General features: G+C 36.7%; 1 long non-coding RNA gene across 1 annotated transcript; it reads right to left on the reverse strand.

Moving 5' to 3' along the window:
* Positions 1-1,148: 1,148 nt before the first annotated feature.
* LOC115502750 lies at positions 1,149-24,894 on the reverse strand. The gene is made up of 3 exons (XR_003965187.1): positions 24,821-24,894; positions 6,127-6,135; positions 1,149-1,163 (listed from the first exon to the last, which is right to left on the reverse strand). It is a non-coding gene; the product is annotated as an uncharacterized LOC115502750 (long non-coding RNA).
* Positions 24,895-27,861: the final 2,967 nt, after the last annotated feature.

Below are 27,861 nucleotides of genomic sequence, written 5' to 3' on the forward strand. Positions count from 1 at the left end.
AGGCTGCTTTAGTTAATGTGATGAGTCAAGATTCAGCAGACTATTCAAATAGCCTCATCACGAAATGATCAGTGTGGAGCTTCTTCCAAAAAATTAAAAATAGATGTACCCTATGACCCAGCAATAGCACTGCTAGGAATTTACCCAAGCGATACAGGAGTACTGATGCATAGGGGCACTTGTACCCCAATGCTTATAGCAGCACTCTCAACAATAGCCAAATGATGGAAACAATAGCCTAAATGTCCATCAACTGATGAATGGATAAAGAAACCGTGGTTTATATATACAATGGAGTAGTACGTGGCAATGAGAAAGAATGAAATATGGCCCTTTGTAGCAACGTGGATGGAACTGGAGAGTGTTATGCTAAGTGAAGTAAGTCATACAGAGAAAGACAGATACCATATGTTTTCACTCTTATGTGAATCCTGAGAAACTTAACAGAAGGCCATGAAAGAGGGGAAGGAAAAAAGAAGGTTAGAGAGGGAAGGAGCCAAAACATAAGAAACCCTGAAAAAATGAGAACAAACTGAGGGTTGATGGGGGGGTGGGAGGGAGGGAAGGGTGGGTGATAGGTATTGAGGAAGGCACCTGTTGGGATGAGCACTGGATGTTGTATGGAAACCAATTTGACAATAAATTTCATATTTAAAAATAAAAAAATAAAAAATAAAAAATAATTTAAAAAAAGAACCAGAGTTAAAGAACTCAATAAATGAAATAAAAAATGTACCCAACAGAATAAACAGACTAGAGGAATAAAAAGAACAGATCAGTTACCTGAAGGACAGGAGTACTGGAAAGCAACCAATCTGAACAGAAAAAAAATTTTTTAAATTAGAATAGGTTAAGGGAGCTCAGAAACATCATCAAGCATAAAAACATTTGTATTATAGGAATCCAAGAAGGAGAAGAAAGAGAAAAAGGACAGAGAATTTATCTGAAGAAATGACAGCTGAAAACTTCCCTAATTAGGAAAACAAACAAACAAACATCCAGTCTTGCAATCAAGACTACTCTATCCAGCAAGGTTATCATTCAGAATAGGAGATAGGAGAGAGAAAGAATTTTCCAGACAACCAAAAGTTAAAGGAATTCATTACCATCAGACCAGCCTTACAAGAAACATTAAAGGGAATTCTCTGAATGGAAACAAAAGCCTATAATCAGAAGTAAGAAAATTAGAAAAGAAAAAAAAATTTCACAGATACATACAAACATAATAAATGTGTTGATTACTCGCGTATAAAACCAGTACAGAGATTAAAGCACAAAAGCAGTAAAATCAATTGTATCTATAAAAATCAGTTAAGGGATTTACAAAATACAAGGATGTAAGGTATGACATCATATACATAAAGTATGGTGGGAGGGGGAGTAAAAATTTAGTGCTTTTAGAATGGGTTCAGACTTAAGCGATCATCATCCTGAAGTAGGCTGCTATATGCATAGGATGTTACATATAAACGTCATGGTAACCATAAATCAAAAACCTCTAATATATATGCAAAAAATAAAGATACAGAAACATGTTGATTAAAAGTGAAGGGATGGAAAACATTTATTATGCAAATGAAAGCAAAAAGAAAGCTAGGTACCAATACTTACATTGGACGAAACAAACTTTGAACAAACACTGTAACAAGACACAAAGGATACTACAAAATCATAAAAGTGACAATTCAACAAGAAGTTATAATAATTGTAAATATGCACCGAACATGAAAACATCCAAATACATAAAAGAAGTATTAATAGACATTACCAAGGAAGAAATTGATAGCAAAACAATAATGGTAGGGAACATTAACATCCCACTAGATCAATGGATATTTCATCCACACATAAAATCAATAAGGAAATAGTGGGTTTGAATGACACATTGGACCAGATAGACCTAACAGACATACTCAGAACATTCCATCCAAAAACAACAGAATATATACTATTTTCAAGTGCACATGGAACACTCTCCAGAATAGACCACATGTTAGGCCACAAAACAAGTCCAACAAATCCAAAAAGGTTGTAATCATATCATGCATCTTTTCTGACCATAATGGTATGGAAACTAAAAATCAAACACAAGAAAAAAGTCTGGAAACAATGCAAAGACAAGGAGGTTAAATAACATGCCACTAAATAATAAATGGGCCAACCAAGAAATCAAATAAATAATAAAATACATGAGACAAATGAAAAGGAAAACACATGATCCAAAATATTTGGATGCAGCAAAAACTGTTCTAAGAGGGAAGATTATAGGGGCACCTGGATGGCTCAGGCAGTTAAGCATCCGACTTAAGCTCAGATCATGATCTCATGGTTCGTGAGTTCAAGCCCCACATCGGGCTCTGAGCTCACAGCTCACAGCTCACAGCTCAGAGCCTAGAGCCTGCTTTGGATTCTGTGTCTCCTTCTCTCTCTGCCCCTCCCCTGCTTGTTCTCTCTCTCTCTCTCTCTCTCTCTCTCTCTCTCTCTCTCAAAAATAAGCTATAAAAAAAGATGGAAGATTATAGTAATACAGGCCTACTTTAAGAAGCAGGAAAGGGGCACCTTGTTGGCTCAATTGGTTGAAATGTCTGACTTTGTGAGTTTGAGCCCTTTATCCAGCGGGCTCACTGCTGTTTGAGCACAGAACCCACTTGGGATTCTCTGTCCCCTTCAATCTCTGCCCCTCCCATGCTCTCACTCTCTCTCTCTCAAAAATAAATAAAACATTTTTAAAAAGCAGGAAAAATCTCAAACAGCTTAAACTTATGCCAAAAGGAACTAGAAAAAGAATAAACAAAGCCCAAAACCAGTAGAAGGAAGAAAATAATAAAGATTAAAATAGAAACAAATTAAATAGAAACAAACAAACAATGAAAAAAAAAAAAGCCCAATAGATATCAATAAAACCAAGGGCAGCTTTCTTGAGTAGACCAACAAAATTGATAAACTTTTAGCCAGATTCATAAAAGTTAAAAAAAAAGTACTCAAACAAAATCGGAAATGAAAGAGATGGGGCGCCTGGGTGGCTCAGTGAGTTAAGCATCTGACTCTTGATTTTGGCTTAGATAATGATCTCACGGTTTATGAGATTTGAGTCCCACATTGGGCTCTGTACTGACAGTATAGAGACTCCTTGGGATTCTCTCTCTCTCTGCCCCTCCTCCACTCCAGCATGCACGCTCTCTCTCAAAATAAATAAATAAACTTAAAAAAAAAAAAAAGAAAAGAGGAGAAATAATAATCACCACCACAGAAATACAAAAGGTTATAAGAGAATATTATAAAAATTATATGTCAACAAATTGGACAACCTAGGAAAAATGGATAAATTCCTAGAAATACATAACCTTGCAAAAATGAATCAGGAAGAAATATAAAATTGAAATAGACTAATGAAATTGAGTGATTAATCAAAAAACTGCCAACAGACAGAAGTCCTAGACCAGATGGCTTCACAGTTGAATTCTACCAAACATTTAAAGAAGAGTTAATAAATATTGTTTTCACACTGCTCCAAAAAATAGAAGAGGAAGGAAAACTTCCAAATTTATTCTATGACACCAGAATGACCCTGATATCAAAACCAGATACAAAAAAAGGAGAACTATAGACCAATATTTCTGATGAACACAGATACAAAGACCCTAAAGACTCCACCCAAAAACTATTAAAATTGGCAAATTAATTCAGTAAAGTTACAGGATACAAAATTTATATACAGAAATCTGTTGCATTTTTATACACTAAGAATGAAGTAGCAGAAAGAGCAATTAAAAAAAAAAGTCCCATTTACAATTGTAACAAAAAGAATAAAATACCTAGGAATATATTTAATCAATGGGGTGAAAGACCTATGCTCTGAAAACTATAAAACACTGATGAAAGAAACTGAAGATGACACAAACAAATGGAGAGATATTCTATGCCCATGGATTGGGAGAACAGATATTGTTAAAATGTCTATACTACCCAAAGCAATCCATAGATTTAATGCAATCCCTATCAAAATACCAACTGCATTTTTCACAGAAGTAGAACTAATAATTTTAAAATTTGTATGGAAACACATAAGACCCCAAATAGCGAAAGTAATTTTGAGAAAGAAGAACAAAGCTGGAGGTATCACAATCCCAGATTTCAAGATATACAACAAAGCTGTAGTCATCAAAACAGCATGATACTGACAAGAGCACTAAAAGAAACACATAGATCAATATAACAGAATAGAGACCTTGGAGCGCCTAGGTGGCTCAGTCGGTTAAGCGTCCGACTTCAGCTCAGGTCATGATCTCGCGGTCCATGAGTTCGAGCCCCACATCGGGCTCTGGGCTGATGGCTCAGAGCCTGGAGCCTGCTTCCCATTCTGTGTCTCCCTCTCTCTCTGCCCCGCCCCCGTTCATGCTCTGTCTCTGTCTCAAAAATAAGTAAAATTTTTAAAGAAAAGTTAAAAAAAAACAGGATAGAGACCCCAGAAATAAACAATTATATAGTCAATTAATCTTCAACAAAGCAGGAAATAATATCCAATGAGAAAAAGACAGTCACAATCGGTGTTGGGAAAACTGGACAGCAACATGCAAAAACAAAAACAAACCAAAAAAAAAAAAAAAACACCCGAAAATATAAAAACTGGACCACTTTTTTACACCATACACAAAAATAAACTCAAAATGGATTAAATACCTAAATATGAGATCTGAAACCATAACGTTCCTAGAAGAAAAACACAGGCAATAATCTCTTTGACATCAGCAGTACAAACATTTTTCTAGGTATGTCCCTTTTGGGAAGTTAAACAAAAGTAAAATTAAACCATTGGGATGGCATCAAAATAAAAGGCTTCTGAACAGTGAAGGAAACCATCAGCAAAAGAAAAAGACCACCTACTGAATGGAAAAGATTTTTGCAAGTGATACATCTGGTAAGTGGTTCATATCCAAAATATATGAAGAACTTGTACAACTCAACACCAAACCCATAAATAATCCAATTAAGAAATGAGTAAAGCACATGAATTAGATATTTTTCCAAAGAAGACATACAAATGGCCAGCATACACTTGAAAGATGCTCAACATCACTCATCATCGGGATAATACAAATCAACCACAATGAGATGTTACCATATGTCTTTCAGAATGGCTAAAAACATAAGAAACAACAAATGTTGGTGAGAATTTGGATAAAAAGGCACCACCATTCACTGTTGGTGGGAACGCAACATGGTGCAGCCACTGTGAAAAACAGTATAGAGGTTTCTCAAGAAACTAAAAATAGAATTACCATATGATCCAGTAATTCCACCACTGGTTATTTAACCAAAGAAAATGAAAATATTAATTCAAAAAGATGTATACACCCCTGTGTTTATAGAAACAGTATCTCTAATAGCCAAGATATGGAAGCAACCCAAGTGTCCCTCCATAGATGAATGGGTAAAGAAGTGGTATATGTATACAATGGAATACTATTTTCAGCCTTAAAAAATAATGAGCTCTTGCCATTTGCAAAAACATGAATGGAGCTAGAGAGTATAATGCTAAGAAAAGAGTCAGAGAAAGACAAAGACCTTATTATTTCACTCATATGTGAAACTTAAGAAACAAAACAAATAACCCCAGGGAAAAAAGAGAGATGGGGCACCTGAGTGGCTCAGTTGGTTAAGCATACAACTCTTGGTTTTGGCTCAGGTCACGGTCTCATGGCCAGTGAGACTGACCCCAGTGTTGGGCTCTATGCTGACAGCACACGGAGCCTGCTTGGGATTCTCTCTCTCCTTTCCTCTCTGCCCCTCCCCCACTTGCTCTCTTCTCTCGCTCTCTCTTTCAAAATAAATAAAATAAACTTTAAAAAAGAGAGAGAGAGAGAAACCAAGAACCAGACCCTTAACTATAGAGAACAAACTGATGGTTACCAGAGGGGAGGTGGGTAAGGGGAAAGGGTTAAACAGATGATGGGGATTAAGGACTACATTTGTCATGATGAGCATCTGGTGTTGCATGCAAGTATTGAATCACTACAATGCACACCTGAAACTAATATAACACTGTATGCTAATTAACTGTAATTAAAATAGAAATTAAAAATAAATAAAAAATAAAACAAAGGAACAAAGGAAAAAAGGGAAAACAAAAATAAACTTTTAAATATAGAGAACGAACTTGTTGCTATAGGGGAGGTGGGCAGGGACATGGGTGAAACAGATAAAGGAGATTAAGAGTACACTCATCTTCATGAGCACTGAGTATTGTATAGAATTGTTGAATCAATATGTTTATATCTGAAATTAATATAACACTGTATGTTAATTATACTTGAATAAAAAGAATTCCAACTGGCTGTTTGGGAAATTTGATAGTACATTATTTTCAGCCACCCATGTGACTATAGATAGACTGAGGTCAAAACCCAGTTAACTAAAACAAAAGCTCTGTGAACAAAAAAGTTCTCAGAAAATATGTCAACATACTCCCCCATCACCGTTTTTTTCTTTTCTAATTCAGTTCCTGAATTCTGTAAGGGTCAGCTCAATTTTCAACACTTTCCTGAATTCTTCCTTATCCATCAAAATTTGTAATGATTATACTAGGCTATCTTATACTTGATTTTATTAAACATCTATGTGTTGAGGGCAAATCAAGACACTCCAAGGTAACTCAAACCCTCAAATTTATTCAAATTAATAGCCTTTAAATATGAATTTAGGATTTACCTTGAAGGGAGGAATCCTGATTTTTTTAATGTTCATAAATGTAAAAACCTCTTCTTTCATTTTCAGAGTAGAGGATTTATTACATGTATAATATATGAGCTCATTTGGATTATATTTCATTCTACATTTTTCTCATCAATCACACTGGACTCATATTCCTCACAGTCAAAAAAATTGAAAGTAATGTACAGAAATATAGTGCCAAATTCTTTTACAAAATACGTGGGTTTTTTTTTCTGTCTTTAGTGTTAGCAAAACATTTCCAAACTGTCTATGGTTTTTGCTAGAGTTTTCCTATGCAGTATCTTGAATGAGAAATCTTTGGGAAGCATATTAAAGAGTTTAACTTTTTTTGTATTCTTTTTTTGTATCCTTGCATTTATCATTCATTTTATAGAACTTCAGCTTCCATGACTGCTGATATCAGGTGACTGTCAACTGATTGGCGCAGAGTTGGTAGCATGGCCTGCAGTTGCCCTCTGAACCTTGAATATCACTTGTTCAGATGGGTAATGTTTAAGGGCAATGTTTATTTTGAAGTGTTTAGTTGTAGAGGCTGAATGTGTCATGAGGAAGGGTTGCATAAGGAGTCATATGGGGAACTCCAAAGTTAGTTTGGCTGCCAGGACATTTAGCCCCTCACTCTAACTCTTTTAAAAACGTGAACTCCTGCTGTGCCTTATGAATTGATCCAACTAACGACTTTGAAGCTCTCAAAATAACAAGTGGGTGAGGTGAGTGGTAACTGATTCAAAATCATCCTTATGTGACACCTACCCTCAGGTCCTAATATAATCCTCTAGGAGCAGTTAATTGAAAAATCCATGATATATGTTATTATGTAACCATCCCTACTGTTTAAAACTCATTATCTGAGCATATTAACAGAATATTCAGCTATAATAGGCATTTGGTATGGATCTGTAGGTTTCATAAGGACTTTTCATGAATCTATAATGCTTCTTCCCTATCTTAGATTTCTTCCTTTCTGTAATAACACATCTCCATTCTCTGCCTCATGGCAAGAGTCATGTTTTTCAGTAAGCCATATGTTGAGGTACTTCCTAATATATATCTTTCAACAATTTCAAATATTATCTTTTTGTTTCTTGGTTACATTAGTATTTTTCAAAAACTAAACTTTTATATACTCACACTATGCACTTAGTAACTTTATTAAAACCAATAGTGCATTCTATTCTGAGCTGATTCATTGGCAGCAAAGATTTGACAGAAATATACCGCATAGTACAGTATCACTTTCACCTGAATCCAGATTGACCCAGTGCATTTATATTAAGAGTTATTCACTGAAAGCAATGGAGATGAGCCCAAATTAACAATGCTCCCTTGCTTTCTAAGAAGTCCCATGATAAAACTTCTTTGAAATCGGGGGCCTCTTTTATCTCCTACCTCCCTATAATGGTAACCCAAGAAACTTGAAGACCTTTTCTTGTTCTCATGGAGTATTTCTGAAATATATTGCACAGTAGGGGTCCGGTCAAAAAACATGTGATTGTTGCAAATAATAGTTAACATAAAAGAAAGAAATTGAAAATGCCTTCTGTTGCTATTATGATTTTTTTGGTAAGGCTCTTACAAATCTGACAGGTCTACCTTCTCACTTGTGTGTCACAGTCCAATGGCTGAGATGATATTGTAGGACTAACATTATGGGGGGAAATGTAATAACTTAGAGTTGTTATGGTTGTGTGGGTTATACCGAGCTGCTCACCACTTGATGCTCATACTCCCTTGTGGCAGGAAGCACACATTACTGGTTGAAAGGAGATATATGATTGAAGAATGATCAGAGAAATAAGTTCTCTACAAAAAATACCCAGTTTACATAATGTGAAAATCAATCACTTAGACCTAATTAGCATCATATTTGAATGAAATTAAGTGACAGAGTTGCCTATATTTATTAAGGCAAAAATATAGCCAAACAATATACTGAAGAGTCAGAGAATCATTTGACTATTTTAACTGAAAATGTCTTTAAATATCATCTTGTCCTAACATGTTAACCGGTCTTTTGTTCATGTGAAATCAAAGAATAAATAAATTCATGGCTGATCAAGGTGAGAAGAGTGAGCACTGTTTTAGGGCAGTTCTCTCTTTTTTTTTTTTTTATGTTTTTTTTTTTTTTTTTTTTTTTGAGAGAGAGAGAAAGAGCAGGGGAGGGGCAGAGAGAGAAAGAGACACAGAATCAAAGGCAGGTTCCACACTCTGAGCTGTCAGCACAGAGCCTGACGTGGAGCTCAAACTCATGAACCATGAGATCACGACTTGAGCCAAAATCAGATGCTAACTGACTGAGCCACCCACGAGCCCCAGGCCAGTTCTCTTTTTTAACAATGACTTCTTCATTGAAAGTGTCACATATCATTGCTTAAAAGAGATTTTTTTAAAAATACGTATTGAATTTTAAAGTCAATAATAAGAAATATCAAATCTTATTAATTCACGGTTACAAAAAATATTGCACTATAATGGTCACAGATGTAACTTGTATTAAAATTACTTTCTTCATTTTTCAGGCTTCAGTAAGCATTACCAAAATTAATTGTAATTAATTTTAACCCAATCTAAATGTAGAGGCTTAGGAAATCTTAGTATTGTGTTTGAGATATTAAGACTTTTAAAACCTGATTGCAGTTTTCTATATATAGATAAATATATTATATCTTGTTATTCCTCTCAAGTCTAACAGAAACAAAATATGCTCCCTTGGCTACAGACTTTTGGATTCTGATGATGGTTAGCCAACCAACCTGAGTCTGACCAAACTTTAAATAAGCAATCCTGCAAGAAGAGACTTCATAAAATAGAAAGTAATGTGAGAGATTCCAATATTACTATAAATTAGGAGCAGTTGGTCCCAATGTATAATGGACCCGAACAGCATTGGCCAGCAAAGAGGAAATGATAACTTCGACCAGAGACAAACAGAGAGCCCAGCACAGTTGGCAGTCTTGGTTTTGCCTGTCCAGTATTCCTTCCAACTTCTTTGGTATGCAATACTACCATCTTGTTTGGAGGTTTATTTTCTTCCCACTGAGTGTGGTCTTGGTACGATGTCAGTTAAGGGGACTTGACTTAATCTGGCCAAAGGGGAGAAGAAGGCACAGACCAATCTAGACCAACTCCACACACACAATAACTCTCAAGAATTTCACTCTGTTAAGTAATTGAGCTCAGAGTTGCAAGGGTAAAAAAAGATATGGAGCCGATTCTTTCCAACTGTGAGCAAACAATCCACTAGGCAGTTCCACTGCCTCTAGCCTCAAAATTGCTTTTTCTATGACTTGATTCTATAGCTTTTAGTGTGTGTGTGACATACAGCTGTATTCTTCCAATAAATATATCTGTATCATTCTTACAATTAGCTCAAATAAGTTTCTATTACTTTTATCTGACTAGTCTAAGTGTTTCACTGAGGAGCTGGCTGAGTCCAGTACTGGCCTCCAAGTAGAGGGAAGGGCTGCTGATAGCCAATGCCAGTGTTCCAAGAACCATATCAAAGTGATGAAGCCAAGTCAATCTTGGTTCTGTCAAGTCTCAACTTCTTCAAAGAAGTTCACTCCAGGAAAAAATGCACATTGAGAAGAGAACAAGTAGGAGGACCCACACTTTTATATGAGCAGTTTTATTGCCCTTACAGAAATATCAACCTCTTCAAAATAGTAGGCCAGGCAGAAACAAAGATGCTGCAAACAGGCCTCCTAGCCAGAGGACAAGACTGGCAGAATATTAGTGATGCCATGGGCTGAAGTTTAACACAAGGGATCAAAGAAGAGGCTAGAGATGGTGTCTAGATTAGGTGGGCCCTCCTAATCATCAGGGGTCATGTTGGCATAGCTACCCTAGATCTAGGTTAACAGGACTGATTCCAAACTCTGTTTACTGGGACCAAAGTAGTCAATAAAGCCTTTTGCTCTAGTCAGAAATGGCCCAAGGGCAAAGCTGTACCAGCTCTTCTATCTGGGATGACAAGGCAGGGCTGGGTTAGAAGAGGATAAAGATGGTTTGCTAAGAGTGGAGAAAGTCCATGATAAGTTGTGCTTTGAGCTGGAAAACAAAACGTTTAAATATGTAATCTAACACACTTCTTGCTGTTTCCCAAAATACTACCCCCCTGCATTTGAACTCTTCTCTTTTCTTGGGATGTCCTTTCTTTCATTCTTACATGGTAAGATTTTATTTTTTATTTTTTTGTATAATAGATCCAGCTCAAATGCTATCCTATCTTCCAGGGAGAAATCTTGGCTCTAGAAATAAGCTTATGGTATTTTTACATAATTCTAATTTGAATTATTTATTCCTCCTACAGGAAGGCATGGACGATTTCTAATTAATACATGGATTTGTGCACTGTGCCCTGCACATCACAGGCATACAGAACATAGTTGTTGAATGAATGAATGCCAAGTTCATGAAAGATGTAACTCCCTCTCTGGCTGAAATTATTTATATCTCTCTTTAATGTTTTAAGTATTCATGAGAAATGTTTCAGCTAGAAATTAAATTCCATTAGCATTGGAGGCACTGTATGCCCTCCTTTACACACAAAATTAACTTTATTACTTATGGAGAAGAAATCTCTCCAAAATAAGGAGAAAGTGATAGGAATAAAGTGGAATAAAAATAAAGAGGAATAGAGGGAAAACAAAGTGTATGTTTCACAACCCAGCTGTGGAATGTATTTGCATTTTTCTTGGGTCTTCCTGGGATATAGGTGTAATATAACAACAAGGAACTTTAGTTTGTATTTGGAAAATATGCATAGGAATATCAGTTGCAATGAAAAAGAAAATGTGCTTAAATACTCCAGAACCAGCTATGGGGGAGGGGGAATCTAGATTCTCTGTGGTTGATGATCATTCTCTGCTTCCTTCAGATAGCTCTTTATTCCAGATCAAAGGCTTGAAAAGTATCATTTCTTCTCTAATACCCGAAATCCCAGCTTTCGGTTTCCAGCGTCATCAGCATTATCTTCTTAGGAAAGAATTCTTCCTCAAGGATGAAGAATAATGAGTACCTTGTAATGTACATACCTGAAAGTATTCCGTTTAGAATTCCTTGTTTCCAAAATACAAAATAAAGAATGCTTTTAAAAGGAGTGATTGAAGCAACATTTAACTTTTTTCTTTCCTTTCCATATAGAACCAGATTTACTCAATGTAAGTGAATTTAAAAATGCAATTTTAAAATAACCATGACAGCCTATTTGCTGCTAATATGTATATGAATTCAAGAAACAATAAATAATCAAGAGATCATTTGTTTCATAAAATTTCAGATAAATTTGTTTTTAGCAATTTAGAGTTCTGAAAAATATATCAGTGTATAAATAAAGCACATTCGTGCATCTCCCAAGAGTGGCCTTTTGAAAGAAATCAAACCTTGTTTCCTTTTACAGGGATAATCAGGAAGATGTCCAAACAATTGTTTTCAGTGAGCTTATGAACTTTTAGAAGGTTAAAGTCTCTATTCCTAGTTCTTTGGGGATTCTTCCTATGTCTTTCACAAGCCTGATACAAGCTTCACTCATCACATGTGTTGGCAGTTTACAAGACTACTGTGCCTGCCAGAAACTAAGCCTACATTTTCACTCATCTTGCAGAGTTTGGCATTAAAAAAAAGCCACTTACTTTTTCTATCAAATGATACTGCTCATTTATAAAAGTGAGAGGTCTGATTCCAAAATCATAGCAATTTGAATGATTTCTCTTTTCAAATATCAGGACCTCAAAGCGTAAATGCTACAAATTAGAACTTATACAGTGACAGATAAAACTTCCTGCAAAACTGTCTTTTTAAAATTAAAACCATGATAATTATGTCACACTAAGCACAAAGGAATGTTCATTTCCAAAATGCACAAAGGAAAGCACAAAGGAATGTTCATTTCTCTAAACGTAACCTGAATCATCTAAAATTTTTGAAGAAAGGAATGATCCTAATTAGCAGAGGGTCATCCTAATGATACAGTGAATTTTTTCTCTAATTTACTTCTTGGATTTTTATTGTGTCCCTTTAGAAATGCAATACCACCACAAATCTTCAAATGCCCCAAATTCCACGGAGATACATGATACAATCAAAATCCTGCTTCCCCATAAATGGAGAACAACAAGGTTCCCAGTGCACTGCAAATATCTTCAAACTCTCTCCTCAGAAAGCGCCCTCTCTCTCTTCCAAAGCTTTTTTCTTTTTAGCCTTCAAAACCAGTGTTGATTCATTAGAGTCTATATTAAAACTGAGAGTCTCTGGCCTGGCTATCTATAGCAGTGTAGATGTCTAGGCCATTGTTAGATGAGGGGAGAAGGTCCAACCATCTCTCTCCATGGTACGTAGATTGAAAAAAAGTGCCTTCCTTCCAGCAAGCTAGGAAATGCTTTCCAATCCTTAATTACTTTTCCATATCCACTTATTCTGGAGACCAGTCCAGAATATAATCTCCAGCCGTCCTGGAGCTGGATGAATCAATTATTCTAGGGATCTTCCCATTCTGGAAATGGAGAGAAATAGATTCAGCAGAAGGGTCTGGCTCTTCCACTTCAGACAGTGAAACCATGACCAGTTATAATCAATTTCATGGTTTTACTTTACTGACGATCACTCCAGAACACCCTTTAAGGGAAGGGAATAAAAGGAAAAAAAGGCAGGCAGTCATGGCTAGAAGGGGAGGGTTTTCCATCTCCTTTGCTTTATAAGGCAGGAGAGTCTCAAGGATTCTTTGAGCAGAGGGATCCAGCAGAGGAGTAAGGTAACAACAATAATGTGAAAGGGAGCGTGTCAGCTAAAGAGAGCCTGTTCCACAGCCTGCGAGGTCATTCCACCTGCTGTAAAATCACAGGGATTGCATACTGTTTGTACAATGTGACACAGTAAGTTGTCAAAACCACTTGAAAAGGTACTTAATTCCACCCCTAATTCTTATGTCCCTTCAGTTTTGATCAAAATTGAAATGAGCTCATTTGAATAAGCGTGCTTTCCATATGGTGGTTTATACAAAGCACAAATATGTTTATAAACTTTTAAATTTTGTCAAAAGGAAAAATATAAAATAACTCAACAGTCTCTGTGATTTTGTGAGCTAGTTATAAAAATAGAAGTTGATTTTTGTGTCTTATGTACTTGACACAAATTAAAATGATACAGCAGGAGTCCAGCATCTAAGCCTAGAGTTTTCCCCATCTTTCTCACCAATGTCCTTCTCCTCCCACTGGCCCACTGCCCCTCTCTTCACTCAGCCTCTGATACCCCAAATCCAGTGTTTCTCAAGCTTTAGAAATGTAGTTATCCCTTTCAATGGAAAAAATAATCTTTGAGGATTTCTGGTGTTGACAAATTCTTCTTTATTATTATGTTTGTTAAATATGTATAAACACAAAACTAAGTATAAACTCCTTATGCTTAGAGCTTATGCTTGGAACATTAAGTCTACAACCAAAACAAATTTACCAATGTATACAAACAAAATTTAAAAATCAATAAAATTCAATTAACATTAATTAAGTGAGATAGATGATGCTATTATGTTGCAACTAAACATAAATACGATATTTAACTGCCTCTGCACACATCTGTCATCTTTGTTCTGAATGCTTACAGTATTTTCTGATATCTTATCATTCAAGTGTTCTAAGACTTTTCTATTAAAACTATTGTAAAGCCTTAAATTGTCATGTGATGTCATTTGGCCTTTACCTGGTATGAAATGCATCATTTATGTATTAATTTTCGCCTCTACTCTTTCCATAGTATCGCACATTTTAAGTGCCACTTTGCTTAAACTCATTCTTAGACACGAATGCACATTGGCTCTCCATGGGGGCAATTTTGTCCTCTAGGGGATATATGGCAACATCTGGAGGCATTTTGGGTGGTCAGCTGGGAAGAGGGAGTACTGGCACCTAGGAGGTAGAATGCAAGGATTCTTCTAAACATCCTAAAAGCACAGGTCATGTCCCCACAAGTAAGAACCATCTAATCCAAATGTCAGTAACATGGGGGTTGAGAAACTCAGGTAAAGCAAGTGTCAGCTGTTAAATCCTTTCTCAGGACTTGGTTATAAGTGGTCCTCTGGATAATCCAAAATATGCTTATGTCAATTAATTTTATATTTTTATTTAAAATTTAAAAATCAGGGGGTCCTGGGTGGCTTAGTCAGTTGAGTGTAGCACTCTTGATTTCAGCTTAGGTCATGATCCCAGGGTCGTGGAATCAAGCCCCATGTTGGGCTCCATGCTGCTTAAGATTCTCTCTCTAAAATAAAATTTAAAAAAATAAAAAAATTAAATTAAAAAAAATTTTTAAAGACTATTCCTTCTGAAAAATTTCTGAACTCTCCATCTGTTTGATGAAAACTAAAACTGCAATAACTTAGAGCTTCCATTCTGAAGAAGTTAATTTTCTTACATTATAAAATTCCCACCAAGCTTTTGGATTTCTGAATCTTGATCTATTTATTTTATAGCCTGAATATTTATACACATGTAGAATTACTCTTGAATGTCAGTAAATTACATCACCAGAAAAACATTTGCTGGCCCATAATTGACCACAATACCATACAAAAGACACATAAAATTTACTTCAGAATCAATACTATATTATAACCAAAGATCTGGATATACATTCCTACAAAGGGATGATGGGTATGAGAAAGTTTGCTAAGTATAATTATAGATCAGTCTAAAAATGAGATAGCATTTTAGAATTCTAATACCATCTTCAGTCTATCAAAAAAGTATTTACTGGATACCTGTTATGTGGCATGCTCTTTCTACAGTTTAATCTTAGGTCAAGTACAATGTATGTTTTCCCTTCGCACCAATATCCAAGTTTAATGGGTTCCAGCCAGTATGCCTGGAAAATAAATTCTTGCCACGGATAAAGAAACCAGAATGCTTTTGAAGCCAAATTTTTCTTTGTTGTAACAGTAAGTTTCAACATAGTGCGCCTTTCAGTTCCTTTTCAATCTCTTCTAGGCAGTTGCTGCAGATCGTGGAACATGTTCAGCATGTGCAAGGGCATATCCACCCTTCTCTAAGAGGCAGTATTAAGACATCAGCCTAGGAACTTCCTCTGACTCTGTATTGTCCTGACAACTGTGACTCCTGGACGTCATCTATCCTCCCATTTCCTCATTTGCACAAAACAGATAATAAAATGCTTTCATTAGTATTTTGACGACTAAATGAGGTAATATGGAGACAGCTGAAAACAATACCTGACACTTGATAAACTCTCAGTAAATGTTAGCTGTAATTATTTATTTGAATTATAATAAGAGACAAAAAGTTTATAAAAATAGCAGAAGATTGCTAAAGGCTCATTTTTTATTTTAATTTTTAAAAATTTTTTTATGTTTATTTATTTTTGAGATAGCACATGTGCACGAGCAGGGAAGCGGCAGAGAGAGATAGAGAAAATCCCAAGCAGGCTCCGCGCCATCAGCGCAGAGCCCAACATGAAGATTGATCCCAAGACCATGAGATCATGACCTGAGCAAAATCAAGAGCTGGAAACTCAACCTGAGCCACCCAGATACCCCTTAACACCTCTGGATGTCTGAAATGAGAAGCATTATTCTGCCTGAAGTAAACCATTCTCTTAATTCCTTCCAGGCATTCGTTCCACTAAAAATGTGTCCATTTACTATTTGTGAGTCCAATTATTATTTTTTCATCAATTCAAACAAATAAACATTTACTGAGCACCTCCTATGTTCCAGGGCAGATGGAGTCCAGTGTGGAGGTTCAAAGATGAATAAGGCAGAGGTTCTTCACTCCAGAAGTTAATGAGCTAAAGTAAAACTGATATTGGCACAGAACCAAATATCACAAAAAAAAATTGCTTCAGCCCACTACCTGCTTCACAGGCTTGTTTAAAAATGTGTTAGTGATCAGCCCAAACTCAATGATAGTGCGGAAAAAACAAAGAGCAAAAGAACTGTATTTGCCTTCCTTTTGTTTGTCAAGAATTCTCTTTATGAAGACAGATGTTGATTACAGATGTGAGGAAATCATTCCAAGCTTCTATGTGCGCTGATAGAAAACTCAAACATTTGCACACACACAGACTCACACACACAACACATAACGAACAGACTTTTCCTTTTAATCTCATATGAGGTTCAATAAAATACTAAGCAAAGCTTCACCTCAGTATGTACTCCACTGAAATAGGTGATGGATACATCAGCCCCAAGAGAGATAAAACAGAAAAGAGAACTGAAATTACAAGGACTGCATTACACTCTTGCCGTTTGCTTGATTCCCCACAGAGTTGTGGATGAGGCTTGATCTGCAAGCACTCTGTATATTTTTGGTCTTACCTAGCTTCTGTAAAGTTCCTAGGCTTTGCCTGTTAAGAATCTCAAAAGCAATAGCATTGTGAAAGAGCGAAAATAATAAAGCAGAGTTCTGTGTGGAAGATGAGGAGCTTAAGAGTTAACTAAAAAAACAAAAACAAAATCCACATGTAATGATCCTATTGTAATATTCCCTGGGGGAGTATTTCTACCTGCAGCTTTCAAATCACTGTCCTTGTTTCTGCCATATTTATAACAATAACAGTAAAAAAGTCATGTGACTTTTGGGAAAAAAGAAACAATTTAGGATCATGTCACAGATTAATAATGACAGATCATCCACATTTCAGCGTCATTTGTTTCTATAATAGGAAATCAGCTTTAACATCTTGTATCCGTCAAGAACTGTGAAAGCTCAGATTTCTACCGTACTTGCAAGCTTCCAAGTTAGTGTACCACAATGTCATAGGCATAGTTTCACAACACTATACTCCTAATCCAGAAAGAAAAGCACACTTTGTTAGTCGAGCCCTAGCTGTAGCCAGAGCATCATCACTTTTGCTGCAGGTCTCTGAGCCTCAATTGCCACGGGCCACCGCAAAACGGGCCAAGGAACACCTGTACGCAGGGGGCGGTACTCAACAGGAAAGGAACTCGAGCTTAGCAAGCCCAAATCTTTTCTAATGGGCAGTCAGTCTGCTTGAATTTTGCCCCAGAGGCAGACATGATCTTCATCACAGTGGAGATGAAACCATCTGCCCTTTGCTCTCTAGTGAGAAATTTCCCTTCCTTTCTTCCTAGAGGGTTTGCTATAAAAACACCCTTAAACAGATAGTCTAAGATGAGGCAGGCAGTGCCTTAGTTTGTAAAACATGTAGCAATGCCAAAGACCCACAGAGAATTACTGAAATACAAAAATATAAAACATCAAAACCCCAAAAGAGCTAATGACTATAGTATGTGTTTTTGGGGTCAATGTAACTACTGACCCATGCTGATTCCCAGTGTCTCATTAATTTAAATCCAGAAAAGGGTTGACAGATACTTCCTTTTTTTTCCAGATCTTGACTTAGAGCATCAGGGATTTCATATCCACTACATTGGATTTGTTGTTGGGAGTAAGGACTTACATTCATTTCATATTCCTTCCCACCCCAATGATAACACTAGAATGGAAATAGCTTTGGCCAAAAAGCATATATATATAAAGCCATTTGGGTATAGAATTTTTGTGTGTGGGTGAGAGAGAGAGAGAGAGAGAGAGAGAGAGAGAGAGAAAGAATGAAAGCTCTGGAATACCAAAAACTATCAGAACTCATTTCTCCTCCCCAACTCAGAGAGGCTACCTTACTTTCCACACAATCCACACAGCAATAATTATTTTATTTCTATCATGCTAAACTCCACTACAGAATACGTGCTGAATGTCATGCAATACAGAGCTAATCAAGGCAAGATTTCAAAGATTCCTTTTTAGAAAAATTAAATGGACTTCCAATCCATAATTAAATGTCGCCCCTACTAGACAACCAGGACTTCATTTTATCTTTGTATTTCAAATCCCTCACAAAGATGTTGAAAATGTAAGCACTCAAGGAAGTGCTATTAAATAAGACGAAATTTAAAAGATGCCCTGTCAGTATTCACACGACTACATCGAAATAAGTTCAAGGGACTCGATATATTAACAAAAACGTTTTTTCACCTGGACTAACAGTTGCACTATTGAGATAGATCTCACACGTAGCTGTTTTGACCCTACTAAATGAAGCAGAGGAGGTTAATACTGTGTAGAAGTGGCAGTGATCCAAAACTTGGAAATTCATCTCCAGCCATCCAAAAGCTACCATAGCAGGTGGTTAGGGAGAATGTAGCAAGTATACACACACCTTAACACAAGTTAGAAGAAGAGAACTACAATAAAGAATACATGTTAATATAAAATATCAACTTCATTCTAAATAGATCAGGCTAAATTCGCAAATACTTACTTCATAAACTTTGTTAAAAATTAAGGGTTGAATTTCCACTCCCTAATGGCTAACTGAATGCAAAACCTTACTTATTTCCCCTCCTAAAATTTTCAAGATAACAGAAAAACATAGCAGTCAGGTCATGTAACAAGGAACTGGAGCCACAGTAGTCAGAGTATAATTTCAATCTACTGTTATTCTTTATCAAGGCTGCCATTTGAAAGGTTCTAGCTACTTGACTATCAGAAACACGACAGTATTCCGACAAAATTAAAAATCTCTCTGCTCTTCAGCCCAGATCTTAGAATATTTTTTTACAGTAAGTTGGAAATTTCAGGGTGTCAAAAGATAGAGAAGATACGAGCCCAAAGAATTTATACTATACCTTTATTTCCTTTCCAAGACAATGCCAAGGGATATTCCAAATCGATTCTTGCTCTTTCCATCCTTCTCCCAAGGTTGTGAGTTGTCAATCAGCATTATCTAGGACCATCAATTCACTTAGCTCAGGGGGGGGGTCATAAGGACAACAGAAAGGTGTACCAACCTCCTAGGCAGGCTCTGTGGTCAAGTTTGGTGACTGTCTTAAAAATAGAAAGTTATTTCCAAAAGTTTTTGTTACCTCTCTGGCAAACACTGTACGATCTGGGTGACAATTCAATTATAACCTTCTTAAATCATTTCAGGTAGGTTCACAGGTCTCACCTTATTTAGAGCACTGAGAGGAAATATCATTTCTGATCTATGGTAGAAATTAAATTGGAATCTGCCATCATTTCTACACAAAGAAACGCTCCTCAGAGAAATTTTGAAAACATTACACACTACACCCCCTTGTTACAGTACACAGAATAATTCTACCCATGGAAAGATACACACCAGGCTTTAACTAGGAAAAATAGTTTGGCAAACTCATTTGTCTCCCATGAGAAAGATGAATTGACATGTCATCTTGGTAAAGAGCCCAGAGCTTTTTCCAAAGGTCTCCTACAGAGCTGCAGAGCGTTATGAACGTGACACAGGACACTGGTCCACAGAATACAATAAAGGAGAAAGAGTTCTCCATCCCTATTCCAGCTGGCCAGTCCAGGCCCTAATACTTGATGACTGTACCATCTCAACAGCCTCCAAACTAGTCTGATATCCTTCAAATCGTTCTTCACATGCTAATAGCCTCCCACACGGCTGGCAACATTTTATTTCTAAAAATGTAGTTCTAAGAACATTATTCATCAACTCAGAATTTTCTCAACTTCTCACCACCCTTAGGATGAGTGTAAACTCCTTAGCATGATTCCTTTATGCTCTGATATGAAGGTCTAATTCGCCCCTCTAGTTCCATTCTCCTTCATTTCCCCTCCGCCCAAGCCCATCAAGCTGAACTACTCACCTTTCTTCATTCCTTCAAGTCTCCACTCCTTTTCCAATATTCCTCTCTATTTGGAAATCATGGGCTACAGATAATTTATCAAGATATGTGACTCCGTGCTGCACAATGAGACTGGAATGCCAGTACAAGTAAATCAGGTATTTGTATGTCGCCAGGGCTGGGTATTGACAAAGCAGGACTATGAAAAGTTTACAAGAGTGAGGGCACATGATATGGTCTCTAGAATAGTCTGGGTTGAATAGAGAGACAGGTGAGATCTACAAATGGCTGCAGGACTGGGAGTAAGGCAGTGAAACAACTGATGGTCAAGGGAAGGGAACTAACAGTTTCCATTGTAGAAATAAAAGAACAGAGACATGAAATCTCTGAAGTTGAGCAGCTCTGCATGATGGCAAATTGCAAATGTTGAGTGGCAAGTACAGACAATAAACAGAACTCCAAGATTTTTGAATTGGGAAGGTCAAGGGCTATGAGGCTAGGGTTTCGAAAAGCTTATACAGATCAAATCAGCCAAGTGAAGGCAGAAGATGAAGGAAAAAGGAAAATCTTGTTTTCACTGCCACAATCCTTCCTCCAGATGGGTTGTCCTCTGAAGGAGGGGAAGAAGATGTCACTGAAAAGGCATATAAACCATCATACAACTAGATGGCATGGGCCTCAGCTCACTGAACAACCTAAACTCAAACAAAAATACATCTCATTTAACTCCTTGAAATAAAATAGAACTTAAGATAATGAACATTTAAAAACAATTCCTCAAAAAAGTACTCCAAGAGTTTATTTGTATTTTTATAGTTTATTGAAAAAAGGAAGATACATTTTTTTCTAAGCAAACAAACACTCAAAAGGCACATGTCCTGAACCAAATACACACAGTAGAGAGAACTGAAGTTTAATTATAACCACGTAAAACCTCCCAGAGTAAAAATATTGTAATCCACGTTAAGATAACTAAACATTTCACTTCCTGACAAGATTTAAAGTGTAATAATAAAAATGGCTTGCTAGATTCCAGAAGAGAAAAGAGAATCCTGCCCCTGAAGTTCAACCAGTTTTTCCCCAGGAACTTTGTTACCAGAAGAGGCACTGCTGACACGGAGCACTACTTCCTGCTTTGGCTGTACCAACCCACAGAGATGTGAATAGATTTTTTTTTTTTTAAGTTTATTTATTTTTGAGAGAGTGAGAGAGCAGGAGAGGGGTAGAGAGAGAGGGAGAGAGAGAACCCCAGGCGGGCTCTGCACCATCAGCTTGGAGCCCGACTCAGGGCTCAAACCCATGAACTGTGAGATCATGACCTAAGGCAAAATCAAGAGTTGGACACTGAACTGACTGAGCCACCCAGGCGCCCTGACATGAATAAATTTTTATTACACATATAATAGATACCCTGAAAATAGTCTAGGTTGTCTATCAAAGAAAAGAAATTTGTCAAACCATCTGTTACGAGAAAGAAGAATGTTATTTCAGTAGACACCTTAAAAGTGGATGTACCTTTCAAATCAACATTCAAGTGTGCACATGGTAACCATATTTTATTCCTATGGTTGTTTGTCTTTATCTTAAAAAGAGAATAATATTGATTGAGAAATCAGAAAGTATAACAATTATATTTTAAAAATCTAAATTTAGCTATATATAGTCAAACTCAGAGACGGTTATTAAATAATCAACCAACCTTTTACAAGGTACTCCCCATTAAATGAATCACTGTAAAGTGTTGGAGATATTCATGAACACTGGAAAATAACATATCTTTCAAGTTTAACATTCTCAAAATCTGAAAGAGAAAGGAAAAAAGGCCATTACAAAATGTACTGATGATGTCAGAAAATGGAAAATAAAACAATAACATCAATTTGATGACTTAACATTTTCAAAACTAGGTTTTATGTAATATGGTGATGTTCTAAGTGACCACCTAATGTTAGAAAATGTGCTGTTCCTAGGGCACTTGGGTGGCTCACTCAACTAAGCATTGGACTCTGGGTGTTAGCCCAGGTTGATCTCATGATTCATGAGATCAAGCCCCACGTCGGGCTCCACGCTGGCAGTGCAGAGCCTGCTTGGGATTCTCTTTGTCTCCGTCTCTGCCCCACCTCTGCTCATGCTGTCTCTGTATCTCCCAAAATAAATAAATAAACGTAAAAAAGAAAGAAAGAAAGAAAATGTGCTGTTCCCGCTTACCATTATGTAGTCACTAATAAGTTAAAAAACTATGGTATTCTCATATCATTTCTCCATCAATAAATTGCTGTTTAGGGTGCTATATAATTAGGAAGATATTTTAAATCTGGCAAATAAAGAAGTATCAACTTGGTGTTTTTATTCCTATTCACTCACATACTTTTTATTTGTAGCCTAAGAAATACTATGATTATCCACAGATGATTAAGGTCCCCTTTGTGCATTCTGGCGCTGTGAGACATATCTCACTGATGCTTCACAATAACCGGTAGAGAAATACATGAGACATGACCTCAAAAGAAATCATGGCAAAAAGCAATGCCTCCACCACTCATAAGCAGTGAAATTGAAGGCAAGTGTCTTAACCTCTCTGAGCCGCTATTACCTCCTTTCTAATGCCTACCTCCTAAAGCTGTAAGCAATCAGTGAGATAGTTTGTCAAAACTTGAGTTCAGTGTCTGACTTTGAGAAAGTGCTCAATAAGTCACAGTTTGTATTACCATTATTATATAAAACCAGTAAGTAAGACAGGATAGGCAGAAAAGGAGATAAAATATAACGCATCAAAACTGAGTGTCAGCAATAGAAGTGAGAAGCATTGCAGGAGCCCATAGTAGGGAGACAAGACAGGAACAAGGCAGTTTCCCAGAGATGCTTTCCTTGAGATCTTGCTGCTTGGTTTGGATTCAAAGACAGAGCTCACAAAAGAGACAAGAGACAAAGAGTACAGCAGGCATGACAGAGGGCCTGTGGCACATGCAAATGTTAGGAACTACCTCGGTGTAGCCAGAAGGATGCTCTTGGGGAAGATAAGGGGACCTTCAATTGAAGTTTAATGCAGGAATAGTATTGGAGAAGATATAAATACCAAAGCAAGGAGTTTAAATACTCAGCAAATAAGAACTGAACAAAGTTTTCTAAAGCCTGAATTTTTATAGGGATGTATTTATGTACACTGATAAGTTAACTGAAGTACATTGTCAAAAAGTACCTCCTGAGCTTTCTCAGATTGGGCCTTTATTTAAAAAGTCAAAAATATAAAATTAAGCTTATCTTTCCTGGCTCCTGAAACAGCAGTTAATGTGATCCACAAAACCTAGTACTCAAAACATGGTTTTTACATTTTAAATGAATATTGTTATTGATGGTAATGGAAAATAAGGATGTGTGCATAAAATTTCATCTTATAACCCCAAGCATTACGTTGTCCAATAGTTTAACCTTTCCCTACTGTAGCAGCCGTCAAGGAGGAGCAAAATGAATGATTAGAATTCATCTCCTCTCTCTTCTACCATTGGACATGCTAATGAGCATAAGAATTAGCAAAAAGCAGGAATGATGGGCCAGAGGTGAAAGCAGTAAATGACAAAAAAGCAAGTCACAAAAATGAAGAATCACTCCCTAAGTAATATAAAGTTGATTATGCGGTATTATGGATAATTACCCTTCAAAAGCACTTTAACAATGAAAATCATTTACAAACAGCTATCACTTGCATACTCCTAAAGGGCTCACATCCTAATTGCCCCTAACTGCACTTGTTATTGCTAAACTAATGCATGTACAACGTGGGGCTGGGGTCTTTCTTTCATGTCAAGGATAACACCGGGGTACATGAAAGCCCATCCAGTGTTCAATACTGCGAGGCACTAAGGAGTTAAGTGGATAATCATACAGGCACAGGAGCGAGATTGCCTGGGTCAAAGCCTGACTCCACCTCTAAGGAGCTTTTTGATCTCAGGCAAGTGTTCTTAACTACTCTGTGCCTGAGTTTCTCAGCTTTGAAATATGTGTTATAACAGTGCTAATAAAGTATACGTAAGTCCATACATACAAAACACTTGCAAGAGTATCAAGAACATGATAAAAGTCAACAGAAGTTAACTAATAATTAGCTGTGTAAACAAAATGATAAAGAATTTCCAGAACGGAAGGAATTACGTCTACATATGACAAGTGGTGGGAGTCAAGGAAGGCTTCAAAAGGAAGATACTAGTTAGACCTGAAGTCTTGGTATGAAGGAAAATGGAGAAAGGACAATTCAGAAAGAGAACAAACAAGACTGAGGAACATGGAGGCACCTGGTGGACTCCAATGGTGGGAAGAAGACCTGTCTTCTAGAAGTGGTGGGAAGTGAAGCCAAAATCTTGGACATTAGGATACACACTGGTAAGGAGGTTCTAAAGCTTGTTAAGGTTAGGAAAGACTTGGCTAGACATAAGACTTAGAAGGAACTTAGCAGTGTGGTAGGGTCCCCCAGCCTAAGGAGAGAGAATAAAAGGGAGAGAAAACTTCAAGGTAACCTGGCTATGTGCCAATGTGACAACATCCCTCATGACCTGTAAACTGAGACTACTTAATCAGACTACATGCTTGTGTGTGTTACCATATATGGAAGACAAAGAAATAGAAAATGTATAAAAAACTATGCCACATGACATTCAGGGCTCAGTTCTTCGGGTACTAACCCAACTGAGCGATGCTGGCATGAATAAAGTTGCTTCCTGGAAATTAAAAGGCCTCAGTGTCATGACTCTGGGTGAGAATCCTGCTACAGCAGCAGTAGAAAGGCTTCTTGAGCTAACGGTGAGATAACCCAGATTCACTGAAAGATAGTATACTGTAAGGCTATCACTGCAGATTATTTAAATCCTAAATCCATCAGCCACTGCACATATACATATATGTATATATGTATGTATGTATGTGTGTGTGTGTGTATAATATATAATCTTTAACAAAACTTTGTGTAACTACTTGCCGTCATATGGTGCATATACTCAAGATCAACAAATTTAAATGATCTGCTCAAACAAACACAGCTAGTAAGAGGCAGAACTGAGTCTTCAAACATCCATGTCTATTGGGTGCCAGGGCCCTCGTTCTTTCCACAACATCTAGCTCCCTTCCCAATCTGTTCAATGGCATTAATCTAACACAGCCAACAGTAAGGACCTATACATGGCTATAAGCAATGTAGACGAACAGTGGATGGTTGCTTCCCAATGTCTTGACCATGAGCTATGAAAGGGGAAGGTAGCAAATGTAATTCTCAATTCCCTAGCATGAGTAATCAGCCTCTGAGTGAAAGAAAGATATTTTATGAGAAAGGTGACAGACTTAGTTTAAATATGTGGTGAATTTGAAGTGCCTGTGAGACATCCACTTGGAAAGATTCAGTTGGCAGGTAGAAAGAGAGCTTGAAGCTTCCCAGCAAGGCTAGGCTGCAGACAGACTTAGGAGATATCAAGGATTGGGTGATAGATGGTAATAAGAGAAGGAGAGATTTGTACAGTGGAAACATGTAAAGAAATAAGAAAATGAGAAAGAAGATCTTTTGTTTGTGATACTGGCTTAAATCATTAGTCCTTGAGAAACCAATAATTTTAAGCCCTGTAATAGTTACTCCACTCTGCCAAACTATTGAAGTGTGATAACACTTATTAATGACACACATTTTTCAGCTCTTGTCAAATGCATTAATGCAGTCAAATGCATTAAAAGCATGCAAAGCATTGTTTAACTTTACCGAGCACCCCCTTACAGAAGTCATTAACCATCAAAATCTCTCTACAAGAAAAAGGCAAGAATTGCAATAACAGCTATAGATTAAAATTTGTGACTCGAATTAGGAGCTCAGCAAAATTATTGATAAAGCTGAACACAGACTCAGCTCTTCTGATTTACACTCCAGAGTATTAGTCAGTGGAGTGACTGCATCTGTTGTTATAATGTGCATCTGTCCCTCCTTGGGACTGAATTGAAACTAAATCAGTTCACACTGTTGTCTTAATAGCTCTAAAATTATAATTGCTATTTAATCACTACTAAATTGGGCTTGGCCTTGATTTCTTGGCAAGTTTTATTTCATTGGTAATATATTGAGTTTCTTTCTCTATTTTTTCCTATCTTCTTGCCAAACATCTCTTTCTAAAATGATAATATGCAAAGTCTCATTTTTAAAATAAAATTATAACCACAGTGTAAGGCAAATACGATTACAGATAAGTATCCTTTTCCATTAATAAAAAAGAATGCTACCATTAAGCATCATAAAAATATGACAAGTCCAGAAAATCTCTTTCTCAAGCACAAATTTCCTTTTACATGGCAGATCAACTTCACTAATACACAATACGTAAACTATGAAACTGAAATACGTCTCACATTTGTGTTTAAATTAGATCAAATTTCATCCCTAAAAACACATTATGTTGATACCAGCTTCCTTGGTAATTACATTCTTGAATCCAGTTCAGAGAAAGTGTCTCCAATAGTCTAATAAAGAAAAATAAAAATTGTGACTTGATTGTGCTTTTTTGATACCTACTTAGGAATAGTTAGAATGATGCATGCACGAAATTAAGAGGTATTTAAATAGCATTAAAGCATAAAGAATTAAACTGTATGCTTGACTGAATCACTGTAACTTCTTGCCCTCGGTTTTCTCAACTATAAAATGAAACAGCTAATCTTAAATTATTTTGAAGTCTTTTCTAGTTCTAATATTTTAAGATGAAGTGACAGTACCAAGGGCTAAGTGTAAGAGAACCTCTAGACCAAATTTCCCATGGCACTCAAGACCCCTCCCAAATGAGCAGAGCAACAAAGTAAACACAGGGGATTATTATATAAGGGCAGCCTGATGCCAACTCACAACCCTCCCACCCAACAAGATGGCTGGTCCCAACCTTCTCTGATAGAGACATTTTAGAGCTAAATGGCTCATACTCTTGATTCTTTTAGTTTCAATAACTATTACATGTATTCATTGACAAGTCTGGAACCAGAACAAGTATTTGTCAATCAAGGGACATCGTTAAAGCATACCTTCATAATTAGGAAAGGTAAAGAACATTTTGTTTTCTTTCCTATAATCCAAGATAACCTAAAATAAATGTCATAATATTCCTTCCACTATGCATATTTTGGATTTCATCACACCAAAACTAGACCCACGGCTGTAGTTTAAAAGTTTTAGTATGTTTCCCATGAGGATGCAGGAGTTCTGCTATTAAGACTTTCCTTTCAAGGTCACTGACACATGCAACTGAAGCACTTGGGAGGTAATTCTATGTTTCATTTAAGAGACAGAAGTTGAACTAAAATAAGCATATTGAGAAGCACTAGATGCTAAATTATTCGCTCAGGTTCTGTAACTAGAAAACTGGAATTAGCTTGTGCCTTGGGCACTAGTACATTAAAGTTTTAATATAAAAAGTTCTGCTTATGACTTTGCCCTGATGACTTCTTGTCACTTGTATGCCAAAAAAAAA

Source organism: Lynx canadensis, chromosome A1 (assembly GCF_007474595.2).
Source record: "Lynx canadensis isolate LIC74 chromosome A1, mLynCan4.pri.v2, whole genome shotgun sequence".
NCBI classification, from domain to species: Eukaryota; Metazoa; Chordata; class Mammalia; order Carnivora; family Felidae; genus Lynx; species Lynx canadensis.